Source organism: Leopardus geoffroyi, chromosome C3 (genome assembly GCF_018350155.1).
Source record: "Leopardus geoffroyi isolate Oge1 chromosome C3, O.geoffroyi_Oge1_pat1.0, whole genome shotgun sequence".
NCBI classification, from domain to species: domain Eukaryota; kingdom Metazoa; phylum Chordata; class Mammalia; order Carnivora; family Felidae; genus Leopardus; species Leopardus geoffroyi.
The window spans coordinates 20,912,523-20,930,862 of NC_059338.1; the positions used below are offsets into that span (position 1 = coordinate 20,912,523).

At 36.5% G+C, this 18,340-nt stretch overlaps 2 long non-coding RNA genes across 2 annotated transcripts in view; one reads left to right on the forward strand and one right to left on the reverse strand.

Moving 5' to 3' along the window:
• The window catches only part of LOC123586740, a 360,359-nt gene that overhangs the window by 19,341 nt on the left and 322,678 nt on the right, over positions 1–18,340 (reverse strand). The window lies entirely within an intron of this gene.
• Positions 2,522–18,340, forward strand: part of LOC123586739 — a 92,939-nt gene continuing 77,120 nt past the window's right edge. The window contains exon 1 of the long non-coding RNA XR_006706917.1: positions 2,522–2,666. This is a non-coding gene — a long non-coding RNA (uncharacterized LOC123586739). The remainder of the gene's footprint in view (positions 2,667–18,340) is intronic.

Below are 18,340 nucleotides of genomic sequence, written 5' to 3' on the forward strand. Positions count from 1 at the left end.
TTGACCATAATAAAAAGTAATAAAACAGATGTGAGGTCTGAAATGATCTAACTGTGCTCAGTTATAGTATGTTCATTCGGGTGATTCAGAATATGCTTGCATTATTTTGTAGGTATCTGTATAAATTTAAAATTTTTTTTTAACTTTCTCATGAAGAGCCAGAGTCTTTTTTGCAACAGGGGAGTTGAGGAGGGGGTGTGTGAAGGAGATGGAGGGGGCACCTTCATACCCCAGTTTGGGAAACCAAGTGCATGTGGTTAATTCGTACTTTATATATGAAAGAGTAGAGCTTTATACACTGCTACATTGTCCTTCCAAATGTCACATCACCAGGAGGAAGCAAATCTAGGGTGTTAGCTTCAATAGTTAACCCTAACCTGATCCTAACCTTAGCTGAAGTGAATTCTTAATATTTTGATAGTAATAAACTTTATTTTTCAATGATAACCTTGCTGTATATGGAAGCGATGATAAATAAAGCCATTTCTATTTTTTTAATGTTTATTTATTTTTTGTGAGAGAGAAGGGGAGAGACAGAGAAGGGCAGAGGATTTGAAGCAGGCTGACAGCAGAGAGCCCCATGGGCACTTGAACTTGCAACCGGGAGATCATGACCTGAGCTGAAGTCAGACGCTTAACTGACTAAGCCACCCAGGCGCCCCTAAAGCCATTTCTAGTAACAAGAAATTCAACTGCTCTTACATTAATTTCTACCACTATCTAAAAATTTCTAAGCATTAAACAGTCTGCTAATATTTTCCGTGTTTTATTTTCTTCGGTTGCCACTCATTTTTTTAATATACTAAGTGCCAATATAGTTACTTCATAATTCCTGTGAATTTTAATTGAAATTAAGAGTGTAAAGCAATCCCATACAGTTCATAAGTTCAGAGCACTACCATTTTACCACAAACTTAGTGCAGAGCAGACGTTGTTCATTTCCTTTATATATATTTTATCAAGTCCATGGCTCCACTATTTCCTGTAACTGCTGTTATAGAAAAGTATAACATCAAGTGTAACCTCTTGTGCTAAGGGAACCTGATAGATCGATTCAACAACACCGAAATCATTCAAGTCATACCAAACCTTCACTAAATAGTGAGCATGCAACATGATGCCTCACAACTTTAATTCAATAATTTCGTTAAAATGCCGTATGAAATAAAATAGTGGCCACAAACTTGGAAATAATGGAACATTAAAGAAAAGGTTTAACCACCATCTAAAGCGAGAACTTCTCTACCATACATTTGGCAGGCAAACAAAGACAGTGACATCCCCAGCTAATGGCCAAATATCGGCATTGTTAGCACACTGATGCCTGCAAAGATGGCTCAGATAATTGTTATAAACCACTGAGAGCACATAATGTCAAGCATTCACGTATTTGACCCCTAGCCATTAGAATGATTTTCTGCTCTTTGAAAATGTAACTGGCTGAGATTGTGTCCACCTGTAACAAAAGTACAAGTATGCTATTTGAAAATTAAAATACAGCCCACACTTTGCTATAAATTACTTTTAACGCATTTCATGAGAAAGTTTGAAATAACAGAAACCTCAAATAATTTTAACGTTAGTCGATAATGTTAAATTTGCAAAATTGGCAACCCACATGGATTATCAAGTCTGCTGAAACTATGCCTCCCGTGGAGGTAGCACTTTTGCTGCTAAACAGAAATACCCACTTCTAAACTTTTACAGTGTCTTGTGATCCAAGCTGTTGTTTATACACATAGGAATTTTTACAGATGATTTTGGTTACCGCTGTGCTATTATTTTAACATGAAATAATCTTTTTTAATTCGAATAATATCATGTAAGCTTTCGTCAAGTTTATAATCAATAGCTTTGGAATGCAAGTTAATATTAAAAAAAAACAAAAGAAAAGAAGACATAATGAGGATAGCCAAAGAGCCAGCACGACTCACTGTGCTATTAACTTGGAAAATTGTATTCTGTGATGTTTTAGAGAATAAAGCTGAGAAAATAAATATACTATCAAGGCAGGCACACTTTTAAGATAGCCAGAATCACATTCCAGGCAAGAAAAATAGGGAATGTGTAAGCAAATTGTTGGAAACATGATTGTAAGATGAACCACTCATTATAAAGTGCCCCTAAGTTTAGTCTTAAGGGAAATTAAAACATGTTTGGTCTCTTAACATTCCCCTCAGTTTGACTTAACTTTAGAATCTAGGCCCCTGACCTCCCTTTTCTTAGAGCATTTACTTGAGAAATCTTGTAATTATAACTACAGTCTCTAGAAGTAACTGGTTTTTAAAAGCCTCTTGTCAGTTTTACAACCAGGAATGTCTTTCTCAAGGACCTGAGAGTCATTCCTTTGAAATGTAATCATCATGGAAGATTGCACTCTGATCTCCCAGTCTCTATGGAAAGTAGGATATTAACTTTGGTGGACATCTTCCTTCAAGTTGTGACACTACCCCTTGTCATGAAGATAGGAGAAAGTTGACTTTTCCTTTGGCTAAGGTCAACTAGCAAACACAGATGGCCTGCATTCCTTCACCCCAGCTCTTAAAAACTCCTGCCCTTTGTTTCAGTGGAGCTGGTATTCAGAATTGGTCTTGCTGTCTCTCCTATTGCTGGAAACAATCAGCTTCTGTCTTCATCTTCTTCAGTTCAATTTTCTTCTTTAGCAGGTGAGTTTTGAGGAATGTTCTTCCTCCATAGAATGTGGCTATACAGTAGTGGTGGGAGTTGGCAGCTGAGCAGATAAAACAAGGGCTCAGAAAGTGGTTCTGGAAGAAAGTGGAACTTCTCAAGGATTTAACTGTCAGCCCCAGAACTAAAAAGCAAAAAACAAAAAGAGAGAAAGAGAGACGGGGGACAGGGAGATATACTACTGAGGAAAGGTTGTGGTGAAATGTTCCAGTTCCATGATACTCTGGAAGCTATCAGGTCTCCACATTCCTCAGCAGAAGAAGCACATTCAGAAGTAAACAAGATTTAAATACCAAAAGGGGAGAAGGAGGGGCACTTGGGTGGATTTCAACTCAGGATTTCAGCTCAGGTCATGATCTCCTGTTCATGACTTCAAGCCCTGCCTCGGGCTCTGTGCTGACAGCTCAAAGCCTGGAGCCTGCTTCAGATTCTGTGTCTCCCTCTTTCTCTGTCTCTCCCCCCACTCTCTCTTTCTCTGTCTCTCTCTCAAGAATAAAAAAAAAAAAAACATTAAAAAAAATTTTTTAAGGCGGGAGGTGGAGAGAAAGAGCACAGAAGAGAAGAGGAACAGAGTCTTATTCATTGGAACACAAAGTCTTTAAGGAGGGTGCCTGCATAATGGACAGATTCAGAGGGATCTCAGGGCAGGACCTCAGGTTCACATGGTACCACTTTGGTTTTATTAAAGGGAAAGGTGGAGAATAAATTGCTGTTCTCATTAGAGGATATTGGATACTTCTTCATTTATGTTCAATATGAGGAATTAATGGTATAAGAATATTTGAATCAGATGTTTTTTGAAGCCAAAAATAGGAAATTTAGAGAATAAAATAAAACACTTGTTCCAGGTACATAGCTCCCCTCAAGCCTTGTTAAGTTTTAGAATCCCAGCAGATTTCCACTGCCACATTGAGGGCACCATCAGCCAGCATGTCTTGGGCCTGCTGACGGGATTAGTAGTCCCTCTGGGCAGCTTCCCTGTGTCCTTTGAAGAAGAAAGAGTTCATACAAGTCTGATGAAACTTATTTTTCTCTTTTTATCCAGTGGTGTTCCTTCTCGGTAGACATGAGGTAATTTCTTATTCAAAACTTTTGTTAAGAATCCTATACAGAAATCTGAATACACAAGCATCACATTTTTAATTTATTCCTTGTTGACTAGAATCTCAAGCTGCCTCCATTCTACACTGAGTCTGAGTGGAGAAAACTTAAATTTGGTCTCTCAACAAACTAAGCAAGAGCAGGAGGAGGAAGAGGAGGAGGAGGAGGAGGAGAAGTAGTTAGCATTCAACTCTCAGTTGAGAGAAAAATGTCCTCAGAACGTCCTGAAGAAATCTGAACCTCCCAATCTCAGCGGTGGGAGATTCATGTTTGACCAGAGGAGGGAGACTTTCCCACAACTTAGACAATGCAAATGTAACACCACAGCCAGCTTGCACTAGAAATTAATTCACCTAGAAAATATTTACTAAGCACTTAGTAGGCCAAAGCACCTGAATAGATAGAGAAGATACAGAAGTGAAGACTAACCAGGGAGAGACAATCAATACAACAAACAAGAAAATACAAGTCAGTGATAATTGCTGGAGGAAAATTAAAATTGGGTGATTTGCTAGGAAAGATTTTTATAATTTTATAATTAGATTGGATGCTCACTCGGGACGTCCTAACAGAGGCGGAGGTATGTAAGCTACGAACACAAGAAGAGATCACTCATTTGAAAGTCAAGGATGCAGCTGGTATAAAGACCCTGAGGCAAAGAACTCAACTATAGGAGGAATGGAAACACCAGTGGCTAATCCACTGGGGATGAAGTGAGGGACAGTATAAAATGGGATGATGGAGGAATATGGGAGGGTTTCAAGGATAGGAAGAATCCTGATTCAAGGCATCTGTATTGTGGAGTAGGTCTGGACAGCCAGATCCTGGGGTACTGGGTCCTTAGGAGACCTGGCTAAGTAACAGTTACAACAACTTGATTAACAGATCAAGGAATTCTTGTGTTTACTACCTTCTGTAAATGTTTTTGCTAAGCCTGCAGTTACCCAACAATTCACACTTAATCCCTTTTACAGCTTGAAAACCAAAACCTACGTTACATGACCTTATCGAGGCCTCAAAGCAAGTGATTGGCAGAATCAGAATTTGCAATATTTTATGAATTTCCTGGATTTGATTCCTTGGTGAAAATATGGGGAGACCCAAGAAGGGTTTAGGAGACATTTCCTGTTTCCTAGGTTCCTTTTTCTCTTTCTCTCCTCCTACCCCAGGAATGAGCTCCCATTCCAGATTCCTTGACGCTTTCTTACCTGAGTCTGCTCTGTGGTATGATTTGGTCATCGCACGGATTGAGCTGTAACTCACAGTGAGACATCTGCTCCTTCAAACAATTGCTGGAATGCACCCCAGGGAAATCATCCTCAGAGGGGCAACTCTTTATGAGTTTACTTTTTGAAATTTGCTCCGTAATCATTAATTTACACATAGAAACTTTAAATATAAGTACATTTTCAATATAACCTAAATCTATAACATGTAATATTTTGCATATAAGTATGGCAAAAAAAAATAATAATAATCAGAATATTTGATTAGAACATCTTAACACTCTCAGTTTACCGGAAAGCCTTTTCGAAGCATAAACTATCCTGCCCATTAGTCCACTTATCCAGGTCATTTCTGCTTTTTCATACTAAACACAAAATGTAGCCTCATAAATGCTACAGGACACACTAAAAGCAAGATTACAAGTTTAGCACATTAAAGATGGAAAACATTGCAAAGTAACTTTCAAACTGCAAGAGTTTCTTTAAAACCAAAGCAAGCTTATTAAAGTCAACTCCTACTTATGATGAGACTGTGTAAGAAAAAAATAAATTGCTCTACTTTCCTTCTGAATAGGAAAAACTCATTTTATATAAGGAACATTCCACAGAGTTTTATTTAACCACATGCATTTGACTGAGTGTGTCTGAAGTACTTCAGCACCTCTTGGTATGTCATCATTCTGAACTCGTTTAGAATTCAGTGAAACATCACAGAGCATAATATATTCATTTGGTAACCATTTGGATGTCACATTTATTTCCATAGGTGTTCAATTGCAATTTGACGTTACTGGGCACTCAGGGAAAGCGTAGCCTTAATTTCTATAGTTGCCCCACTGTTAGAACCCATCCCTCTGCATCCAAATCAGCACATTTGCATGTACAATTTATTCTTAATCTGAGTTTTATATTTTAAAGAATCTCTTTTTCCTGATTATCACGTTTAAATGCAAATTGTTTGATACACAGCTAGTCTGTTACAGCTGTGGAGAAATCTTATAAAGCAAGATACCATAGGTTAGATATAGCAGCAAACTTTATATAAGCTTGTGTTGTTTTCTTTAAAAAAAAAAAAAAGTTACATTGTACCTAAATAACATGAGCCTATTTTTGCCATTTTTCCCCCAGCTCAACCCGACCAGGCTGTGTTAAAATATAAATATCCCATAGGAATGGGCCTTAAATTTTGTGAGTTTTGAGGAATGCTATCCTTCACATAGAATGTGACCTCTTCATATTTTAGTGAAAGAAGCTGAGCAATAATACAAGGGTCAGAAAATGTTTCTGGAAGGGTAAAATGCCTCTGGTCTCTGATTCTCAGAGACTGAGCTGCCAGCACAAGAACTGAAAAGTAGGAATGAGGAAGCTGCGGATGAAAATGCTCTCATTCTAAAGATAGATATTAACAGATATCCAATCAGAATTGCAATTATAATCTGTCAAATTAATTCTACAGGGTCATAGTAAAATATGTGTGTATGAGATTAAAATGTTTCCATTATCTATCAGGTAGCAATATTTTTAAAAATCGTAATAATTACGACTTATTGTAAATGACACTGTAAATTTCAATCTACATGAACTAAATTAAAAAATATATGTAAAATATATGTAAGTGTGTATATGTGTGTGTTTTATGTAGCTAGAGTGGAATTATTTATTATTAGTTATATAGCAATATTATTCTTAATTATAAAATAACCAACTGTAAGATCTAAAATAAAATCTCAAAAATAAAATCTCACACAGCACTTCAGTATAACACTTCTTCAAAGATATTAGATCAAGTTCAAACCCCATTTTAGGGGTACCTAGGTGGCTCAATCGGTCAAGTGTCCGGCTAGTGATTTTGGCTCAGGTCATGATCTCATGGTTCATGAGTTAGAGCCCTGGATCTGGCTCTGAGCTGACAGCCCAAAGCCTGCTTAGGGTCCTTTGTCCCCCTCTCTCTTTGCCCCTCCCCCACTCATTCTATCTCTCTCTCAAAATACATAAATTAAAAAAAAATAAACCCCATTTTATAGAAGACAAAATAGAGGTAGATTTGGGGGGTTGTAATGAGGTAAGCCCATAGTGAATAAGCAAGGGCTGACTCTAGGGGGTCTGGGTGACTCAGTCCTTTGAGTGGCCAACCACTCAGGTCATGATCTCACCATAGGTGAAATTGGGCTCACTACTGTCGGTGCAGAGCCCACTTTGGATTCTCCGTCCCTCCCTCTCTCTCTTAAAAATAAACATTAAAAAAATTTTTTTGGAAGAAAGGGCTGACTTCTCATATAATTTTCTTTGGGTTTTAAATATGTTCAGTCGTCCCCAATTCTCAAAGGCAATATATTTTCTACTGAGAAAACAGAATGAAAGACAGTAAATCATTGCTGAATCAAATTAATTTAGGGGCGCCTGGGTGGCTTGGTCGGTTAAGCGTCCGACTTCGGCTCAGGTCATGATCTCACGGTCCGGTCCGTGAGTTCGAGCCCCGCGTCGGGCTCTGTGCTGACAGCTCAGAGCCTGGAGCCTGTTTCAGATTCTGTCTCCCTCTCTCTCTGCCCCTCCCCTGTTCATGCTCTGTCTCTCTCTGTCTCAAAAATAAATAAACGTTAAAGATTAAAAAAAAAAAAAAATTTTCAAAAAAAAAAAAAAATTAATTTATTCATGTTTTTGTTGGTTTTGTAAAGGCTGAATCGTGAGTGAATAAATGAAGTGTAAACAGATGGAGGCATTGGTAATTACATAGCTCTGGTTTCAGATTCTGGCAGAGTCATCAACACATGTGGAAGGACCCACAGTGCCCTGGTCAACACTTGACCATTCCCCCTGAGGGAACCTCAGCTTTTATTAACTGACCCTCACCTTAAACCTGAGAAATGCTACTTCCTGAGAATACTAAAAAAGATCTTAACTAAGAAGCAACTGAAGTGGCAAATTGTCCCTTTTTAATAGCTTATCAGTCACATTATATAGAAAACAAATGTATGATCATTTAGACTGTATAATTACACCCGCTGAGACAAAATATTTTTGGAAAGAAGGTTTGATTTAAGAGAAGTGGTAAGAATAGACTCTTAAAGAATCATGGATTCTTGGGGAGTCTGGGTGGCTCAGTTGGTTGAGCATCTGACTTCAACTCAGGTCATGATCTCACAGTTCATGAGTTCGAGCCCCACGTTGGGCCCTGTGCTGACAGCTCAGAGCCTGGAGCCTGTTTCAGATTCTGTGTCTCCCTCGCTCTCTCTGCTCCTCCCCTGCTCACACGCTGTCTCTCTCTCTCAAAAATAAATAAAGATTAAATTTTTTTTTAAATAAAAAAAAGAATCGTGGATTCTTTTTACGTCTACTATTCCTAACCAAAATGTCTGTTTTACCATATGTTTGCAGATCTAATTTTTAATTCTTTTACACTGTAAATCCACCAAATGGTATACAGTTATCACAAGTTCACATCATTCAATACATGAAAGAAAATTTTCTGTTTCACATTTTTCAATGAGAGATATTCAGGATTCTGCCATGCAGTTTTTCATTTAGAATTTCTCTTGACAAACAGTACCCAACAGTATTCCTAAGTAACAGAAGAAGAAATACATTTCAGTGAATTTTATGTCATTTTGAATTTGTTATGACATATAAGCATCTCTGAGTAACTAAATAATAAGCCGACTGTAGAAATAAAAAACATTTTTTCTTGTCTTTCAAGGAGGAATTTTATTCTTTGACCTTGAGATGACTGTCATACCATACTAAAACTTCCAACCTTATCAAATATGATGTTATTGGCCTTAGATGCTATTTAAAACCACTAAAACTTCCTTCAGGTGGGGTAGAAGAAACAGCATTTCTAGCAAGCAGATATTAACCCCTTGCCTAATGAGATTAATTTGTTTCTCTGTGGGTTGGAGATATCTATCCAGAACAATTTCTTTTCAGAGGATTTCTGTTTTATCAGAGATGGCAGACAAATATTTAATCACCCCCTCATCTCTTCTCTTTTTTCCTGACCTGCTTCCTAAGAGGGAAGGACTAGTTGCTGAGCAACAGACATCTCTGAACAGCATACAGCTCCCCAGCTCCCTTAGTTGGTAAAATGAAGGCGGATGAAACCTAACTGAGACATGGGCACCAGGAAGGGGTTTTGGCTGAGCCACCTTCCTCAGGCTGTGACAACATTGCAATCAGTCGTGAGTTTGGCAGCCATATACTTTCACAGCTGCGGAATATCAAATGTCTTGTAATAACGGTTACTAAATTAGAGCGAACTAAACGTTTGGGAGCTAAAAAGAATCAGTCTAAGTCAGAACATTGAATATCTCAAAGAAGTGTTGTTTAGTTGCAAGACAATAACTTGTGTGCTCTCATGTGGGCTAGACTGGAAAACAGAGCAACATCTAATTTATACATGTTATGTATTTACTTATTTACCTATGTGTCTATTTATTCATCTGTGTCAGGGAGGATATTTTGGTTTGTTAATAAACACATATAACAAATTTCACCTGAACATTATTTATTAGATTTTCCCTGACTTCAGTTGTGCTGTCCTGCAATTTATATAATTGATTTTACATTGAAAGTTCACTTAGGGTTCTAGTAATTAAGATATTTCTTGTTGTTCTCTATGAACAGGAGAGTAGCCTTGTCTATACTACCCCTAAAATGTATAGAACTTAAGCATTTTTTTTTTTTTTTTTTTTGTCATCAGAAGTAAGTTCCCAATTCTTAGTTCTCTGGTAAAGTTGCTACTCCACCCAAACTTTAAAACAAATCAGCAACACTCAATAAACTTGTTTTTGCTCGGTTTCAGCACTTTAATAAGTCAAGGTTTCATTAAAAAAAAAAAAGATTTAGGGGCGCCTGGGTGGCTCAGTCATTTGAGCGACTGACTTCGGCTCAGGTCATGATCTCACGGTTCATGGGTTCGAGCGCTGCATCGGGTTCTGTGCTGACAGCTCGGAGCCTAGAGCTTGCTTCAGATTCTGTGTCTCCTTTTCTCTCTGCCCCTCCCCACTCACACTCTTGTCTCTCTCTTGCTCTCAAAAATAAATATAAAAAACATTAAAAAAATTTTTTTAAAAAGGTTTAGTTTCTTTGTTGAAAGCAAAAAATATGGTAAGAATCTTGCAAAAGTGCTATATTCAAAGCACCTAAAAAAGTGAAGTCTTTGCACACTATTTGCTGAGGCATGAAGCATTTCTCTGAATCACCGGAATCAACACAATAGGAATAGGCACAATAGGCACAATCTTGCCTTCATGGGTCACATAGTCTAGTAAAGCTGATGGGCATTTCTAAAAAATTATCATGTGCTTATTTTTCCTGCATTGTCTGGGTGCTGAGGATACAGCAGTAAAGAAAACAGCCATAATCATAGCTCCCAGGAGCTTACAGTTGCAGCTGGAAAAGACAAACAATAAACAGTCACACTCATATGTCAGATTGGGACCAGTTCCATGGAAGGAAGGAAGGAAGGAAGGAACCGATGGAGGGAGGGAGGGAAGAAGGTAACAGAGATAGACAGATGACAGTGCAAGGGGAGTGAGGGACATTATAAGGGTCTGATTTAAAAAGGTAGTTTTCACTGCTGTTGTAATCAAGAGTTTGACTACATTTTTCATGTTTAACCACTGACAGCTTTTAAACCCCATATCTTTCTCTTTCCTGCTTACCCTACATCTGGGCAACCAGTAAGGAAACCCTGTGCATTCCTTCCCTTAGCACTAGTGGAAAGTTCAAGCGAAGTCCCTTCCTCCCACCCCCTCTTCACCATAAACCCTCACCTCACCGTCTAACTGCCCCCCTGGCCCCCACCCCTGCAACAAAGCCATATGCCTCTCCTTCCCCTCGAGTCATTTTCAGACCACTTTAAGAGAATTCCCTGCTTTCCCCCAAAATCCTCTTTATGTAAGTAACACATGTCTTCACATCCTCATAATGTTCATGTGGTACCAACAGTCTCCACATCCAGATCAAGTTTTGGGTGGGGAGGGGATCCCAGCCTCCAAGGGCAACAACAGAGTAGGCACTTAGATATTTCAGTTATTCCACGTTGTAGGAATTTACAACGTTTAGAGAAATGATTTGGTCGCTGTACCTGAACTAATTGAGTCATTATCTGTTTAGTAGTTACTAGTGTTTTAGTAGCTACCAAATATTAACATTAAAAAAAGACACAGAGAAGTCTAGAATTTCCCCTGAGCACAGCTAGTATGTCCTAAACTCTACCTTCCTGTCTTCACGTTTGTTGTACTACTTTCTTGTAAGTCACTTAAAGTTTTCATGAAATGAGACTAAATAAGTAGTTTTCCTGGCTTATTCAAACCAAACATCCCTATAGAATACTTGCCCTCATGTCAAGAGATGCCTGAGGAGAGAGAACAAAATCGCAATATTTATTCCAGATGCAAAACATTCCAGACAAGGGCCCACTGTTCATGTTTTGTTTTTCTCTCCAAACTTTTCTCTTGAATTTCAATTCTTCTGATTACATAAAGAAGAAAGCCTAATGTAGGTGCTAATCTAACTTTAGCCTCTGAGTTCTATAAAGTGTGTGAATCTCACGTTAACAAGGAAGGCACGCTGCCCAATCCACTTCGGAGTCAAGAGTGGTGTTTTGGAGCAGTGGGACTGAAATTCCGAGGGAAGATGGGAAGGGCAAGGGAGAGAATGGTGAGGAGGGGACCCGCAGCAGTAAAGGTTCCAGGAATAGGTGGCAGTTAAATCCACGGGGCCTTCTGAGGCAAAGAGCAAATATTTGAAACCTCAAGTCCTGAATCTAAAAATCAAGGGTATTTCCTGAATACTATCCCATTACATAAAACAAATTGACCTCTTTATCTGTAGAAGCTGTAAAGTGCAGCTGTTTCAATAGGAGACACATGGAGTGAGAGAGTTTGCCCTGAGGTAGGCATTTCATGCATTTTTTAAAGCAAAATCAAAGTTCTAAAATAAGAACTATAATAAGAGAGAAATGTGGCAGGACCACTGGGAATTTCTCATGATCCCTCATGTAATTGAACAGCATGAATACAAAACCAGCTGCATATTAGCTGTCCTGACACGACTGTCTTAGCGCCTTTCAAAACAAAATGAATATTCCCCATTATTACTTTACCTTTTCCGTCGGTTTTATTCTGATTTAACACTTTCACAGTATTTTTTTCAGGTGTCTTCTCTGTATTCAGAATTTTTCTTAACTTCAAAGCAAGCTCTAAGCATTACAGTGTTCCAAGGAGGTTTCAATATTGAAAACATCCTTGCCCTAAACCATAATTATGTAATATATGATCATTGTAAAAACAGAAATTTGTATTAAAATTGGAATCTCCTGCTTGGCTACACAAGCTAAGCGTGAATTTATTTCTTTTTTCCCCATACTCATGATCGAAAAGGAACCCCCAAATTATATCAGTTCCGAGGAGTCTTAAGGGACCTAGAAACAGAATAGGCTTTGGACCTCAGTATAATTGTATTACCTGCAAATAAGAAAAAGTACAAGATTATGAATTTATAATTTCTTTTCTTTTTTTGTTAATTTATAATTTCCTGTGTGAACCGAGATAATATGCTCCTATACATGACCACGTCGAACTCTATTCGTTTTTTTGTCCAAACAGAAAAAGAAGCACAGTAAAAGCGATTAGTTTAATGTATGAAATCGTATCAAAGAAAAAACCATATGAAACCTCCCTGTCTCCTTTACCACACTTGTGCACATAGCTGGATGTACAAGAAAATTAAAACCTAAATAGGGATGTTGATATTATGGGGAATTGTCCCTGTCTCCACAGTGAAGCCACTAGAATGGTTTTGTCTTATTGTTACCTTTTTTAACTCTGAAAATCCTGACGTAGGCTCTAATGTTTCATAATGCCTTTTCCATTGAATGTTGTGCCTTTCAAGGAAATAATTAGAATTTTCTGTTGAAACTTTAATTCGCCACTCTTATTCTGACCCCAAAGAATAATCAATTTTGCTTTCTTTGTTTCATATAAATATTCTCAATGTTGTACATTCTAATTCCTAGGCCATACGATCTCCCAAGAGATTTTAGAGGAGATTTTTTCCTTTTAATGTTGGAGAATAAGATATGAATTAAAAAAAAAAAAAAAAACTAAGGCAAGAACTTTTAGAGCTAAGAGTAGAAATTAACTTTGTGGTAGTTTTCAGTGAGTCTCACCAGTATTTTGATTCTCTTCCCTGAGCACCTCAGTCATCAATAAACACTGACAAAATTCTCATGAAATTAGTCATATCTGTGAAATAATGCATATAAATATAAAACAATGAATGGAGATATAAATATATCTTTTTAAAATTTTTTTAATGTTTACTTATTTTTGAGAGAGAGAGAGAGAGAGACAGAGTGTGAGTGGAGAAAGGGCAGAGAGAGAGGGATACACAGAATTTGAAGCAGCTCCAGACTCTGAGCTGTCAGCACAGAGCCCAACATGGGGCTTGAACTCACAAACTGTGAGATCATGACCTGAGCCAAAGTTGGACACAACCGACTGAGCCACCCAGGCACCCCGAGATATAAATATATCTTGATAATTATTGCTATGACTTCTACTAGTACTACTATTATGAACCCTCAAATTGTCTAATAATTTACATATCAAACGAGTTTGGTTTGTTTGTAGATGACTACCAAATACCACTCCAAACACAGTCTTTCCGAATGGAAAGCTCCCACAGTGTTTCCACCAGATAAATATATCTACACAGAGGGTCTCCATCATTATCTCGAGCATGTCTTATACACACTAAATTTGACAACTGCATAAAAGATTATTGCAAATGAGACACACAAAAGGAAGGTGTAGCATCATAGAACACTGCTATATGTGTTCTATATGTATCAAAAAATCATCTATTTGATGAGAATAGACATCAATTAATAAAGTATGCAAAACTCAGCCAATGTGAGTCTATGTCAATAAGTGCTCAAGGACTAAATCTTGCTCCCCATTATCATTTAGTATGCTGAATTGCCATAAATTTCCTTTACCTTGCAATTAGAATGCAATCTACTACTAAGGTGGTTGACGAAGCAGAATGCAGTGTTGTATGGCCATGAACTGTAAGAATATTAAGATCAAGAGTTTTTTCCCCAGAATGCCAAAAATCTCTCGAGTAGAAATTCAGAATGGTATTTTTTTTAATTCTTTCTTTTCTTAAGCTAAAGGATTATATAACAACAACAGCAAATCTGAATTTGCCAGAAAATGAATTTTTCACTAGCAGTATATTAATTGGAGGCTGTCACAGTCTATAGACACAGGGCATCCATGATCAAAAGTAGTTGTCTCTCAGGCATGATCACATTCAGCACATAACAGTCATTACATAATTATTTAAAACTAATTTTGGAAATTAAACTAGAAAGGCAACATTACATTACAAGTCATTTTCTCCTGTTCTGATATCTATTGCACTTTAGACAGATATTAATATTACCTACTGTCTTCTTAGTATTTTAGAGTTTCACATTTCTGTTTGAATTTTCTATAATACAAAAATATGCCATCAATAAATGTATTCAACTCTAACAGGTCACACCTATTCACCCTACACTTCAAACTTTTCCATATTGTATATACAAAAAAGAAATGTGATATCTCTAATGGGGTATTTAATTACCTACTCTTTAGTTGGTTATTTTTATACACACACACGCACACACTCACACACACATACACCCCACATAAATACACAAATTAGGATGTCAGAAAAAGCAACATTTTTTAATGTGAAAAACTGAGAGCACTGTTAATACCACAACCATTTCCCAGACCTTTTAGAATTCCTCTAAGACAATTTTGACAGAGATTTTAATCTTAATGACATAAACAAAGCTGCTATTCAATAATTTATTTCATAAAACCAGAAGGAAAGAGCAACTGCATGACAGTAAATCACTGCTTGGATCTTAAGTACTACTCACAATAACTAGCCTGGCCATTCTTTATGAGTGCATGATTTCCTTTGAGAGATGCAAATTTTAATTTCACTGGCCTGGCGATCCTATCTTTATAAATCTGCAGATCCCTTGGAAAGATACACATTTTAATCTTAGATGTATGGAGAAAGAAAGCTGTGTACATATTTACTCAAACTCTTGAAGACTTGTAAGACCTTTTAGAACATAAGCTCTATTAATTCAAAATTTATGGTAATAACCTGGATAGAGAATGAACTAAAATTCATCTATGTTCAATCTAGAAAGAAAACAATGTTAAATAAAATATCTATGAATAAAATTTCACCAGTTGATGGATTCAATTGTTTTCCAAAACCTTTAAGTATTTACATTTCATATTCAATACATTTCATAAGATGTTTGTAACAATACCAATTCATATGTGAATATCAATTCATATGTGAATATGTGAATATCAGACCTAGAAGTTAATTAATAATCATTCTTAGCTAACATACTAAAGATAATGATGTGAATTTTAGTTGAAATACACATGAAATAATATTTCCTCTGGCTCATTGTTTATAGCACTCATTTCACAATTAATCATGTGCTATCTTAAAAAAAAACAATTTTCATTTCTAACAAAATTTTCTGTTACTTTTTAACTTCTTGGTTTTTTTGTTACTTTTTGAGGCAGGAACTAATTTTTTTTTTAATTTTAACAGCAACTAATTTTTGTATATACACTCCACAACACTTACAAAGAACAAATGTTTGATGCGTCTGGGTGGCTCAGTCAATTAAGCAACGGACTCTTGGTTTTTGGCTCAGTTCCTGATCTCTTGGTTCATGGGTTTAAGCCTCTCATGAGGGTCTGTGCTGTCCCTGCTTGGGATTGTCTCTCTCTCTCTTTCTCCTCCCATTCCCCGCTCATGCTCTCTCTCTCAAAGAAAGAAAGAAAAAGAAAGAAGAAAGAAAGAAAGAAGAAAGAAAGAAAGAAAGAAAGAAAAAAAAAAAGAAAGAAAGAAAGAAAAGGAAAGAACAAATGCTTATTGATTTAAATTTGTTCCCTTAAATTTTATTAAAATACATAATTATATAATTATAATTTAATTTTTATAATTATCATTTACATAATTATATTGTTTTGTATCTAAAGGTTTTTTTTTTTCCTATACATACCACATATACACGGTTTATCTACATATACAATGACTCACTAAAGTTAGTTTTTTGGTTCATTTTTCTTGTAAAAAACTGGAGTATCTTGACTGTTTAATTTGTAAATGAAAAGTATATAATGACTAAATGGACTCTCACTGAATGCTAACCGGACTGTCATTGCTAACTAAACTCCATTTTAAATGGAAAGATGGTGAGTGTTAAGCTAACAGCCCAGTGCCAGTAAAATCAGGAACCAAACATACCCCTTCCGTTGATCTCACTTCCTGCAACTTTGTATTGGTTGTTCTCCAGTCCAACAATAAGCACCTGAGTTTCTGTTGTTTATGCCTTACACCGGAGCAAATCAACAATGTTGACAATTAAAGTCATTTGCAACCATATTACATATAAATAAAATAACCAGTCCTTCTAACTGGAGAGTGTGATGCTAAGTGAAATAAGCCATACAGAGAAAGACAGATACCATATGGTTTCACTCTTATGTGGATCCTGAGAAACCTAACAGAAACCCATGGGGGAGAGGAAGGAAAAAAAAAAAAAAAAAAAAAAAAGAGGTTAGAGTGGGAGAGAGCCAAAGCATAAGAGACTGTTAAAAACTGAGAACAAACTGAGGGTTGATGGGGGGTGGGAGGGAGGGGAGGGTGGGTGATGGGTATTGAGGAGGGCACCTTTTGGGATGAGCACTGGGTGTTGTATGGAAACCAATTTGACAATAAATTTCATATATTAAAAAAAATAAATAAATAGATAAACCAAAACTAAAAAGCAAAAAAAAAATAAAAATAAAAAATAACCAGTCCTTCTAATGTTGGCAGTGAACTCTAATTTTTCAGACAAGCACTTAATTGATTGCTTCTGCCTTTCTGTATTTCTCAACATGTGTAGCAAAAGGCAACTTCAGGTCTGATAGACAACACCCTCCCCATTTGAACAGTAGGTTCTTAACAGTACTATCAAGCACTGATGATGTCATTTAAAAATGAGCAATTTCTGTTACCTTTTGATCAAGATATTATCTTGGTTTGTTTTATGCAAAATGACCCAAGCCAATAACCACAGTCAGGTCCTGTCTACACAAGAAAAAAACAGGTATAATTTGAGATTCGTCTAAAACCAGATTCCATCTACGTCACAATAAAACTAATGAGAAGTAATTTTAATGAAATAATTACAAATTTTCAAAAAGAAAAGAGAATTTAATGGCACCTGGGTGGCTCAGTCAGTTGAGTGCCTGACTCTTGATTTTGGCTCTGGTTAGGGCAGAGCATGGAGTCTGCTTGAGATTTTCTCTTTTCCTGTATCCCTCCCCACCATTCATGTGCTCTTTCTCTAAAACAAACAAAAAAACCCAAAAAATGGAACAACTACAACAACGACCCAAATTTAACAATTATTGATTGTCCACTATGCAGTTGTTATAGAATATGTAAAGGACTATAAAAATTATTGTTTGAACTCAAGAAAAATTAAACAACTTTAAAGTTGGTAGAAAAGCTTGCTAGCAGTAAAAAATTATAAAAGAGATGCCACAAAATAGCATAAGATTAAATTCAAAAGAGGAAGCATAAGCAAGGAGTCAAAAGAGATATTCTTTCATATATGTTCCATAATTAAAATTCATGACCTTGATGTTAGCTGAAAATGATTAATAATAATAAGTCAGGTATTCACATATGAATGGATCCAGAAATGTTTAAAGTTTTCTGAAAACTAAAGTATATATTTATATATAGTTATATACTTTTATAATAAATATTATATAACTTTGTCTTTTATATATATATATATAAGATGAATAAATAGAATGAATAATTTTTAACAGCATATTTTGTTACTGAGATTATTTAGTTTTTTGTGAACACTGATACTTTTGGTGAGTTTTTTCTGCAGGGTTTAAATCAAATAATTTTTATTTAATATTTATTTAAATTATTTCTCCTTAAAAAACTCATTTTGTGGGAGCACCTGGGTGGCTCAGTCAGTTGAGCATCCAACTTTGGCTCAAGTCATGATCTCAAGCCCATGGGTTTGAGCCCCGTGTTGGGCTGTGTGCTGACAGCTCAGAGCCTGGAGCCTGCTTCAGATTGTGTATCTCCCTTTCTCTCTATCCCTCCCCTCTCTTGCACCCTGTGTCTTTCTCACTCTCAAAAATAAATATTTAAAAAAACCTTATTTTGTGGAACTTAATTCCATTTATTTCAGCATTTTTTTCCAAACAATCCAA